General features: G+C 41.4%; 1 long non-coding RNA gene across 1 annotated transcript in view; it reads left to right on the top strand.

Annotated features, from left to right (window-relative positions):
* Window positions 1-795: 795 nt before the first annotated feature.
* LOC140641576 (uncharacterized) overlaps window positions 796-10690 on the top strand; it is a 55089-nt gene continuing 45194 nt past the window's right edge. The window contains exons 1-2 of the long non-coding RNA XR_012038170.1: window positions 796-934; window positions 1553-1611. This is a non-coding gene — a long non-coding RNA (uncharacterized lncRNA). The remainder of the gene's footprint in view (window positions 935-1552; window positions 1612-10690) is intronic.

Raw genomic sequence — 10690 nt, 5'->3', positions numbered from 1 at the left:
CAGGGTGAGATTTCCTACTACTTCCCTTCCACCTCAACCTAGACCTGGGGACTCATTTGAAGGAAAGGATGAGTCTACGCAATGAACCCCAGGCCCCTCATGTACCCTGCCAGCTGCCAAAGGGAGCCTACTTCATATCTTGTCAAATGCAAGAGAAAGAGAGAGCACCCCTGAAAAAGAAAAGAGCAGAGTGAGAGAGGCAAGCTGGAAAGCTGGGGCCAGAGAACAGAGACACACTTTGTTACTTCCTGAATGCAGATCAGAAGCACAGGTACCCACTATGTATGGGTGCAGAGCAAGTCTGAATCAGAGAATATAAGAATATAAAGGCCAGAACTGTTCTAACTCAGGACCCCACTCTCTGGGGAATGTGAACCAGTGGAAGTCAGAATCTCCCCATCTCATTAATCAGGTAAGTGACTCTCCCATACGGAGGAACTAGACTAAGGTAGGAGAGAACTGGCAGTATTTGCTCCAAAATGGCTTCCTTTGGAGAAGATCCTTTACCCAAGAACAAGAAAACAAGAGAGTAGAATTCTCATCAGTACTAACAGTGGTTCATTGTGTTGAGAATATTTCAAATACTTGAGGGGAGACTCAACAGGGGAGTAGTGGTGAGAGTAGGGGATCTGAAGTCAACAACTATCTAGAATCCTCAGCAGGTTGTATTCTTCCATTCTGTGGGCTTGGAGCTCTCTGAAGTCCCACATGACCCGCCCTGTGGGTGGGGACATCCTGTCATCTTCCTTCCTGTTATAGTGCTTGGACTCCAAACTAGTTTTATTTGCATTCTTTTCTCAGACAATTGTGATATACAAATGAGGTGTGAACATTGTATAAAAGAAGAAATTCTATAGTTGATATGGGCTCATTTGATATGTTTTAAAATGTCAGGAAAGTCTGGATCCATCTGAGGACACTTCCAATGTCAAAGGCAGGTATTGAATAGCACGGGATGTGAGATACCCATAAGAAGAATGATTGGATGTGTTTCCTTCACATTGGGAGCAAAGCTGGTGCTTGCAGCTTTAATTCTCCTTTCCATCTTGGTTCCTTGCTGCTTAAAAGATTGGGATTATTTATGATTATGCAAGGAGGTTGGACTGGGAGGTGAGAATGGTCATTAAAGAATGTGTTTTGCTTTTTAAAATGGGAGGTTGAACTACAACATGATTGCATAATGTGGGGAGGCATAATTTATATAAATCTTTGTAACTTTTGTTTATTTGAACCGAGTTTGAATTGCTTGCTCCCATGATGCTGGTAGGCTTTCATGTTATTACCTAAACCAGTTTGATCTCTGCTATTCTGAGTCTCCCCTTAGTTCTCCTTATCACCCTCCCAGGCAAGCTTAATATATGTTAATAGAAGCTATCATGACCCCACAAGTCTTTTCAGAGTCTGAAATGAACTATTGTATTGAATCCTATGAGAAATGGGAAATGGGTTCAAATACAGAAGGAGAGAAGTCTCCTGATATTCCCTTGATACCTAGCAAGTAGATTATTTATGCCAAACAACACCATTAAAAGATGTTTCTGGTTTCTTCTAGCTCTAACATCCTACAACTCTTCAGCAACTGTTGTGAGGAAAATAATCAGATTTTATCAGGTAAAAGTTAAGAGATAAAAAACAAAACATGTATATCTATGCATTTGAGTTGAGATGAATATCACTTATGTTGTAAAATCTAATCAGAATAATAATGTAAGAATAAAATTTACAGTTCTGAAATTTAATATGTGCCATCTAGAAAATCAGTCTCTTTCCATATTTTCATACTTCCATCCCTTTACCACCTTTTATTCTAGGAATCCAACTGCTCTATTTAGACTAAAATGCTCAAATATTCTGCTAAGTGAAGCCACAGCTGCTCTGTCAGAAACATCACATTGAAATGTGTTCTGAAATCATGTGGCAATGTTATGAGGACAACTTTCATTTCATGAGCTGTGAAACCAGCCCTGGGTGTCATAAAGACTTTGAGCAGCTCTTGCAGTTCTTAAAGGACCCTTGGAAACAAGAGGAGGGCAGTGGCAAAGGCTAGCCATAGCTGAGCCAACTGGCATAGTAGAAAGAGAATAAAAGTAGATTTTCTTAGATCTATTTCTTTATTTTTCCATATGTTTCAAAGTCATTAATGGTTCAAAATTCTAAAGCCACAAAAGAAAAGACAGTGAGGTCTCCCTTCTCTCTTGTGTCTCAACTACCAAGTTTCCCTACAAATAAGAGTGTTAAGATTTTCTCAGACAAATCTGCAGATGTATTTCATGTATATAACAGAACTTAGCATATTTCCCCCTCTAGCATTTTTCTCTACACAGAGTTTACTATACATACTATGAAAAATGATAGCTCATTATAGTTTATATTGAATCTCTCTTATTATGAATGAAGTTGATTGTATTTTCTGATTGTTTTAAGAGATGTGTATTTCCTTCCCTGTGGAGTGATCATATCCTTATTTACTTTTTCTATGGCAGTTTTAGTCAGTCTTTTTTCTTATTGATCCTAGGAGCTTGTCTCTAATAGGGAATTGACCCTTCCTCTGTGACGTGAGTTGCAAACTTTTTTTCAAAGTTTGTTGGCTTTGTTGATGTTGGGTTTGGCCATGTAGAACCTTTGACTTTTTTTTTTTTTTTTTTGTAGTCAAATTTTTCATTTATTTCTTTTATGGCTTTTGTGTTTTTATTACGGTTTGATCTTTCCCACTTTAAGATCATAAAACAATTCCTCTATAATTTTTTCAGTACTTTGTGATTTCATTTATTACACGTAAATCTTTTGTTTATTAAGAACATTTGGAATTTATTCTGGCATAAGATGTTAAATATAGATCTGATTTTATTTTTGTCTTAATGGCTAGTCAGCATTCCAATTCTAAAAATTGCAGTGCTCACTTTTTTCCCACTGACTTCAGGTGCCTGTACATATTTGGGGCATTTCTGGCCTTTCCATTTTTTCACTGTTATCTGTTGATGTAGTTATGTGCCAGTATTAACACAGTTTTAATTATTATATCTTTATAATATGTTTTGACATCTGATGGTGATAACCCCTATTCCTTCTTTATCTCACTGTTTCTGTTTGTTCTTTCATCTGGACATTAGAATCATCTTTACTAATTAAAAAACTTGGTATTTTTATTCATATTTCATTAAATAATTTAGGGAGAAGCAAGATATTTTAATATGGTCTTAGAACTACATTATTAGGAAGGAAAGAGCTTGAAAAAGAAGGGGATGAGAATGATTTTTTCCTTGTGCTGAATATATCCATAGGAAAAATAAAAAGAAATTCAATTGGAACTTGGAACTTTGTTCTAGGGCAGCCTTTCCAAAAGCATGTATCAAAGACCCTTGTAAGGGGGATCCCTGGGTGGCTCAGCAGTTTAGCACCTGCCTTTGGCCCAGGGCATGATCCTGGAGTCCCAGGATCTAGTCCCATGTTGGGCCCCTGGCATAGAGCCTGCTTCTCCCTCTTCCTGTGTCTCTGCCTCTCTCTCTCTCTCTCATTCTCTGTCTCTGTCTATCATGAATAAATAAATAAATAAATCTTAAAAAAAGAATGAAACAACAACAACAACAAAAACAAAGACCCTTGTAATAGTAATAGGAAAAACTAAAAAAAGGGGGGGGATTCGGTGTTTAAAAGTTTGATAAACATTGTCCGCTATGTTGCCTCTTAAAGATTTATGATAAACAATAGCCAATAAAGACTATGAGAGAGACAAGATGTGCTGGAGGGGAGGGAAGATGCAGACTTCCACTGTATTAGTGATAAACAAATACTGTTTATTACCTGTCCCCCCCCAAAATGAATATGAAAACCCAGCAGTAAAGATGCCTATTTACTTCTGTTTACTATGTTGCTTCAAAACTTGTATTTCTTTCTCCAAGTAACACCTCTTAATATTCCAAAATATGTTCAGAAAAACTCAGTTTGGAGAACCTCAGGGCCAATTGTAGATATATTTTTTAAAGATTTTATTTACTTATTCATGAGAGACAGAGAGAGAGAGAGAGAGAGAGAGAGAGAGAAGCAGAGACACAGGCAGAGGGAGAAGAAGGCTCCATGCAGGGAGCCCGACGTGGGACTCCATCCCGGGTCTCCAGGATCATACCCCAGGCTGAAGGTGGCGCTAAACCACTGGGTCCCTTGGGCTGCCCCAATTGTAGATATTTAAAAGAGAATTTTTGCATATAAGGTCCTTTCCGATTTTTCTTTTTTTTTTTTTTTTTATTGGTGTTCAATTTACTAACATACAGAATAACACCCAGTGCCCGTCACCCATTCACTCCCACCCCCCGCCCTCCTCCCCTTCTACCACCCCTAGTTCGTTTCCCAGAGTTAGCAGTCTTTACGTTCTGTCTCCCTTTCTGATATTTCCCACACATTTCTTCTCCCTTCCCTTATTTTCCCTTTCACTATTATTTATATTCCCCAAATGAATGAGAACATATAATGTTTGTCCTTCTCCGACTGACTTACTTCACTCAGCATAATACCCTCCAGTTCCATCCACGTTGAAGCAAATGGTGGGTATTTGTCATTTCTAATAGCTGAGTAATATTCCATTGTATACATAAACCACATCTTCTTTATCCATTCATCTTTCGTTGGACACCGAGGCTTCTTCCACAGTTTGGCTATCGTGGCCATTGCTGCTAGAAACATCGGGGTGCAGGTGTCCCGGCGTTTCATTGCATTTGTCTCTTTGGGGAAAATCCCCAACAGTGCAATTGCTGGGTCGTAGGGCAGGTATATTTTTAACTGTTTGAGGAACCTCCACACAGTTTTCCAGAGTGGCTGCACCAGTTCACATTCCCACCAACAGTGTAAGAGGGTTCCCTTTTCTCCGCATCCTCTCCAACATTTGTTGTTTCCTGCCTTGTTAATTTTCCCCATTCTCACTGGTGTGAGGTGGTATCTCATTGTAGTTTTGATTTGTATTTCCCTGATGGCAAGTGATGCAGAGCATTTTCTCATGTGCATGTTGGCCATGTCTATGTCTTCCTCTGTGAGGTTTCTGTTCATGTCTTTTGCCCATTTCATGATTGGATTGTTTGTTTCTTTGGTGTTGAGTTTAATAAGTTCTTTATAGATCTTGGAAACTAGCCCTTTATCTGATATGTCATTTGCAAATATCTTCTCCCATTCTGTAGGTTGTCTTTGAGTTTTGTTGACTGTATCCTTTGCTGTGCAAAAGCTTCTTATCTTGATGAAGTCCCAATAGTTCATTTTTGCTTTTGTTTCTTTTGCCTTCGTGGATGTATCTTGCAAGAAGTTACTATGGCCGAGTTCAAAAAGGGTGTTGCCTGTGTTCTTCTCTAGGATTTTGATGGAATCTTGTCTCACATTTAGATCTTTCATCCATTTTGAGTTTATCTTTGTGTATGGTGAAAGAGAGTGGTCTAGTTTCATTCTTCTGCATGTGGATGTCCAATTTTCCCAGCACCATTTATTGAAGAGACTGTCTTTCTTCCAATGGATAGTCTTTCCTCCTTTATCGAATATTAGTTGCCCATAAAGTTCAGGGTCCACTTCTGGATTCTCTATTCTGTTCCACTGATCTATGTGTCTGTTTTTGTGCCAGTACCACACTGTCTTGATGACCACAGCTTTGTAGTACAACCTGAAATCTGGCATTGTGATGCCCCCAGATATGGTTTTCTTTTTTAAAATTCCCCTGGCTATTCGGGGTCTTTTCTGATTCCACACAAATCTTAAAATAATTTGTTCTAACTCTCTGAAGAAAGTCCATGGTATTTTGATAGGGATTGCATTAAACGTGTATATTGCCCTGGGTAACATTGACATTTTCACAATATTAATTCTGCCAATCCATGAGCATGGAATATTTTTCCATCTCTTTGTGTCTTCCTCAATTTCTTTCAGAAGTGTTCTATAGTTTTGAGGGTATAGATCCTTTACATCTTTGGTGAGGTTTATTCCTAGGTATCTTATGCTTTTGGGTGCAATTGTAAATGGGATTGACTCCTTAATTTCTCTTTCTTCAGTCTCATTGTTAGTGTATAGAAATGCCACTGACTTCTGGGCATTGATTTTGTATCCTGCCACGCTACCGAATTGCTGTATGAGTTCTAGCAATCTTGGGGTGGAGACTTTTGGGTTTTCTATGTAGAGTATCATGTCATCGGCAAAGAGGGAGAGTTTGACTTCTTCTTTGCCAATTTGAATGCCTTTAATGTCTTTTTGTTGTCTGATTGCTGAGGCTAGGACTTCCAGTACTATGTTGAACAGCAGTGGTGAGAGTGGACATCCCTGTCTTGTTCCTGATCTTAGGGGAAAGGCTCCCAGTGCTTCCCCATTGAGAATGATATTTGCTGTGGGCTTTTCATAGATGGCTTTTAAGATGTCGAGGAATGTTCCCTCTATCCCTACACTCTGAAGAGTTTTGATCAGGAATGGATGCTGTATTTTGTCAAATGCTTTCTCTGCATCCAATGAGAGGATCATATGGTTCTTGGTTTTTCTCTTGCTGATATGATGAATCACATTGATTGTTTTACGGGTGTTGAACCAGCCTTGTGTCCCAGGGATAAATCCTACTTGGTCATGGTGAATAATTTTCTTAATGTATTGTTGGATCCTATTGGCCAGTATCTTGTTGAGAATTTTTGCATCCATGTTCATCAGGGATATTGGTCTGTAATTCTCCTTTTTGGCGGGGTCTTTGTCTGGCTTTGGAATTAAGGTGATGCTGGCCTCATAGAACGAATTTGGAAGTACTCCATCTCTTTCTATCTTTCCAAACAGCTTTAGGAGAATAGGTATGATTTCTTCTTTAAACGTTTGATAAAATTCTCCTGGGAAGCCATCTGGCCCTGGACTCTTGTGTTTTGGGAGGTTTTTGATGACTGCTTCAATTTCCTCCCTGGTTATTGGCCTGTTCAGGTTTTCTATTTCTTCCTGTTCCAGTTTTGGTAGTTTGTGGCTTTCCAGGAATGCGTCCATTTCTTCTAGATTGCCTAATTTATTGGCGTATAGCTGTTCATAATATGTTTTTAAAATCGTTTGTATTTCCTTGGTGTTGGTAGTGATCTCTCCTTTCTCATTCATGATTTTATTAATTTGAGTCTTCTCTCTCTTCTTTTTAATAAGGCTGGCTAATGGTTTATCTATCTTATTAATTCTTTCAAAGAACCAACTCCTGGTTTTGTTGATCTGTTCCACAGTTCTTCTGGTCTCGATTTCGTTGAGTTCTGCTCGAATCTTTATTAGCTCCCTTCTTCTCTTGGGTGTAGGATCTATTTGCTGTTTTTTCTCTAGCTCCTTTATGTGTAAGGTTAGCTTTTGTATTTGAGTTCTTTCCAGTTTTTGAATGGATGCTTGTATTGCGATGTATTTCCCCCTTAGGACTGCTTTTGCTGCATCCCAAAGATTTTGAACGGTTGTATCTTCATTCTCATTAGTTTCCATGAATCTTTTTAATTCTTCCTTAATTTCCTGGTTGACCCTTTTATCTTTTAGCAGGATGGTCCTTAACCTCCATGTGTTTGAGGTCCTTCCAAACTTCTTGTTGTGATTTAGTTCTAATTTCAAGGCATTATGGTCCGAGAATATGCAGGGGACAATCCCAATCTTTTGGTATCGGTTCAGACCCGATTTGTGACCCAATATGTGGTCTATTCTGGAGAAAGTTCCATGTGCGCTTGAGAAGAATGTGTATTCAGTTGAGTTTGGATGTAAAGTTCTGTAGATATCTGTGAAATCCATCTGGTCCAGTGTATCATTTAAAGCTCTCGTTTCTTTGGAGATGTTGTGCTTAGAAGACCTATCGAGTATAGAAAGAGCTAGATTGAAGTCACCAAGTATAAGTGTATTATTATCTAAGTATTTCTTCACTTTGGTTAATAATTGATTTATATATTTGGCAGCTCCCACATTTGGAGCATATATATTGAGGATTGTTAAGTCCTCTTGTTGAATAGATCCTTTAAGTATGATATAGTGTCCCTCTTCATCTCTCACTACAGTCTTTGGGGTAAATTTTAGTTTATCTGATATAAGGATGGCTACCCCTGCTTTCTTTTGAGGACCATTCGAATGGTAAATGGTTCTCCAACCTTTTATTTTCAGGCTGTAGGTGTCCTTCTGTCTAAAATGAGTCTCTTGTAGACAGCAAATAGATGGGTCCTGCTTTTTTATCCAGTCTGAAACCCTGCGCCTTTTGATGGGGTCATTAAGCCCGTTCACATTCAGAGTTACTATTGAGAGATATGAGTTTAGTGTCATCATGATATCTATTCAGTCCTTGTTTTTGTGGACTGTTCCACTGAACTTCTTCTTAAAGGGGAATTTTAAGAGGCCCCCTTAAAATTTCTTGCAGAGCTGGTTTGGAGGTCACATATTCTTTTAGTTGCTGCCTGTCTTGGAAGCTCTTTATCTCTCCTTCCATTTTGAATGAGAGCCTTGCTGGATAAAGTATTCTTGGTTGCATGTTCTTTTCATTTAGGACCTTGAATATATCCTGCCAGCCCTTTCTGGCCTGCCAGGTCTCTGTGGAGAGGTCTGCTGTTACCCTAATACTCCTCCCCATAAAAGTCAGGGATTTCTTGTCTCTTGCTGCTTTAAGGATCTTCTCCTTATCTTTGGAATTTGCAAGCTTCACAATTAAATGTCGAGGTGTTGAACGGTTTTTATTGATTTTAGGGGGGGATCTCTCTATTTCCTGGATCTGAATGCCTGTTTCCCTTCCCAGATTAGGAAAGTTTTCAGCTAGAATTTGTTCAAATACATATTCTGGCCCTCTGTCCCTTTCGGCGCCCTCGGGAACCCCAATTAAACGTAGGTTTTTCTTCCTCAGGCTGTCGTTTATTTCCCTTAATCTATCTTCATGATCTTTTAATTGTTTGTCTCTTTTTTCCTCAGTTTCCCTCTTTGCTGTCAACTTGTCTTCTAGGTCACTCACTCGTTCTTCCACCTCGTTAACCCTCGTCGTTAGGACTTCTAGTTTGGATTGCATCTCATTCAATTGGTTTTTAATTTCTGCCTGATTAGCTCTAAATTCTGCAGTCATGAAGTCCCTTGAGTCCTTTATACTTTTTTCTAGAGCCACCAGTAGCTGTATAATAGTGCTTCTGAATTGGCTTTCTGACATTGAATTGTAATCCAGATTTTGTAACTCTGTGGGAGAGAGGACTGTTTCTGATTCTTTCTTTTGAGGTGAGGTTTTCCTTCTAGTCATTTTGCTCAGTGCAGAGTGGCCAAAAGCAAGTTGTATTGGGAAAAAGAGAAAAAGAGAGGAGAGAAAGAAGGAAAGAAAAGAGAAAGAGGAAAAAAAAAAAAAAGGGAAGAAAAAGAAAAAAAAAAAAAAGGGAAGAAAAAGAGAAAGAAAAAGAAAGGAGAAAAAAAAAGGGGGTGGGGGAAGGAAACAAATCAAAAAGCAAAACAAAACAAAAACAAAAACAAAAACAAAAACAAACAAACAAAAAAAGAACCACCGGGGAGTATCTTCTGATTCTGTGTTCTTTAAGTCCCTTGGCTTCTCCTGGAAGTTGTCAGTCTAGCTGGTGTTCTGGGGGAGGGGCCTGTTGTGCTGATTTTCAGGTGTTAGCAGTTGGGGGAGCTGCTGTGCCCCTGCCTGGTGCAGGGCTCGGTGGGGGTTGTTTACCCAGTGAGGCCGCAGGAGGAACAGCCCCAGTGGCGGGGCAGCTCTGGAAACCTGGATTCAGCTCCGGCAGGAACTCCAGAGCTCTCCGTCTGCAGGGCCTGGAGGCTCCGGGGCGGGGCCGCTGATGTGCTCAGCTGGGGCAGGAGCGTCCTTGCTGTCCTGGGCCCTCCCGGCCTCTGCCTGTCCCGGGGGAGGCGGGATCCTGGGTTGTGTCCCGGCGCCCTGTGCTCCGGAGCCTGCGCTGGTGGATTCGCGCTCCCAGGCCGCGCAGCCCCCTCCGCGGAGCTGCCGCCCGAGCACCCCGGAGCTGCTCCTGGAACCGCGCAGCCCCCTCCGCACGGAGCCTCTTCCTCTGCCCGAGCCCCTCCGAGCTGCTCCCGGGGCCGCGCAGCCCCCTCCGCGGAGCCGCCGCCCGAGCCCCTCCGAGCTGCTCCGGGTCCCGCCGGGTCCCGCCGTGCGCGCTGCAGCCCTTAGGGAGCTCGGCGCACTCTCCTGGGCGCGCAGTTGCTCTGTTACTGTCCCCGGGAGCCCGAGGGCCTCCTCGCCCTCCTGGTCCTGCTCCAACTCCCCACGAGCCCCTTTCCGCCCGGGAAGGTCGGTGCAGCTCCTGCGTCTCCGGGACGGGGCTCTCCTGTCCTGGGGACACTCGCCCCGGCCTCAGCCCGGCTCCTCGCGGGGCCCCTCCCCCTTGGAGGCCTTTGTTCCTTTATTTCTTTTTCCCCGTCTTCCTACCTTGCTAGATGCGCGAACTCTTCTCACTGTAGCATTCCAGCTGGTCTCTCTTTGAATCTCAGGCCGAATTCATAGATTTTCAGGATAATTTGAAGGTTTTCTAGGTAGTTTGGTGGAGACAGGTGATTTGGGGACCCTACTCCTCCGCCATCTTGCTCCTCCTCCCCTTTCCGATTTTTGATGTTCCTTGATGCTAAGCATCAGTAAGCTAAGAATCTAGGAAAATGATCTTTAGGAAATTATTTTTGTATCGTTTATTCCCACAGGGATGATAGGTGATCAGATACCGTTTCTCCCTCTTCCACGATTGGACTCCTATGT

Source organism: Canis lupus, chromosome 10 (assembly GCF_048164855.1).
Source record: "Canis lupus baileyi chromosome 10, mCanLup2.hap1, whole genome shotgun sequence".
NCBI classification, from domain to species: domain Eukaryota; kingdom Metazoa; phylum Chordata; class Mammalia; order Carnivora; family Canidae; genus Canis; species Canis lupus.
This window is presented reverse-complemented; position numbering and strand designations above follow the sequence as displayed.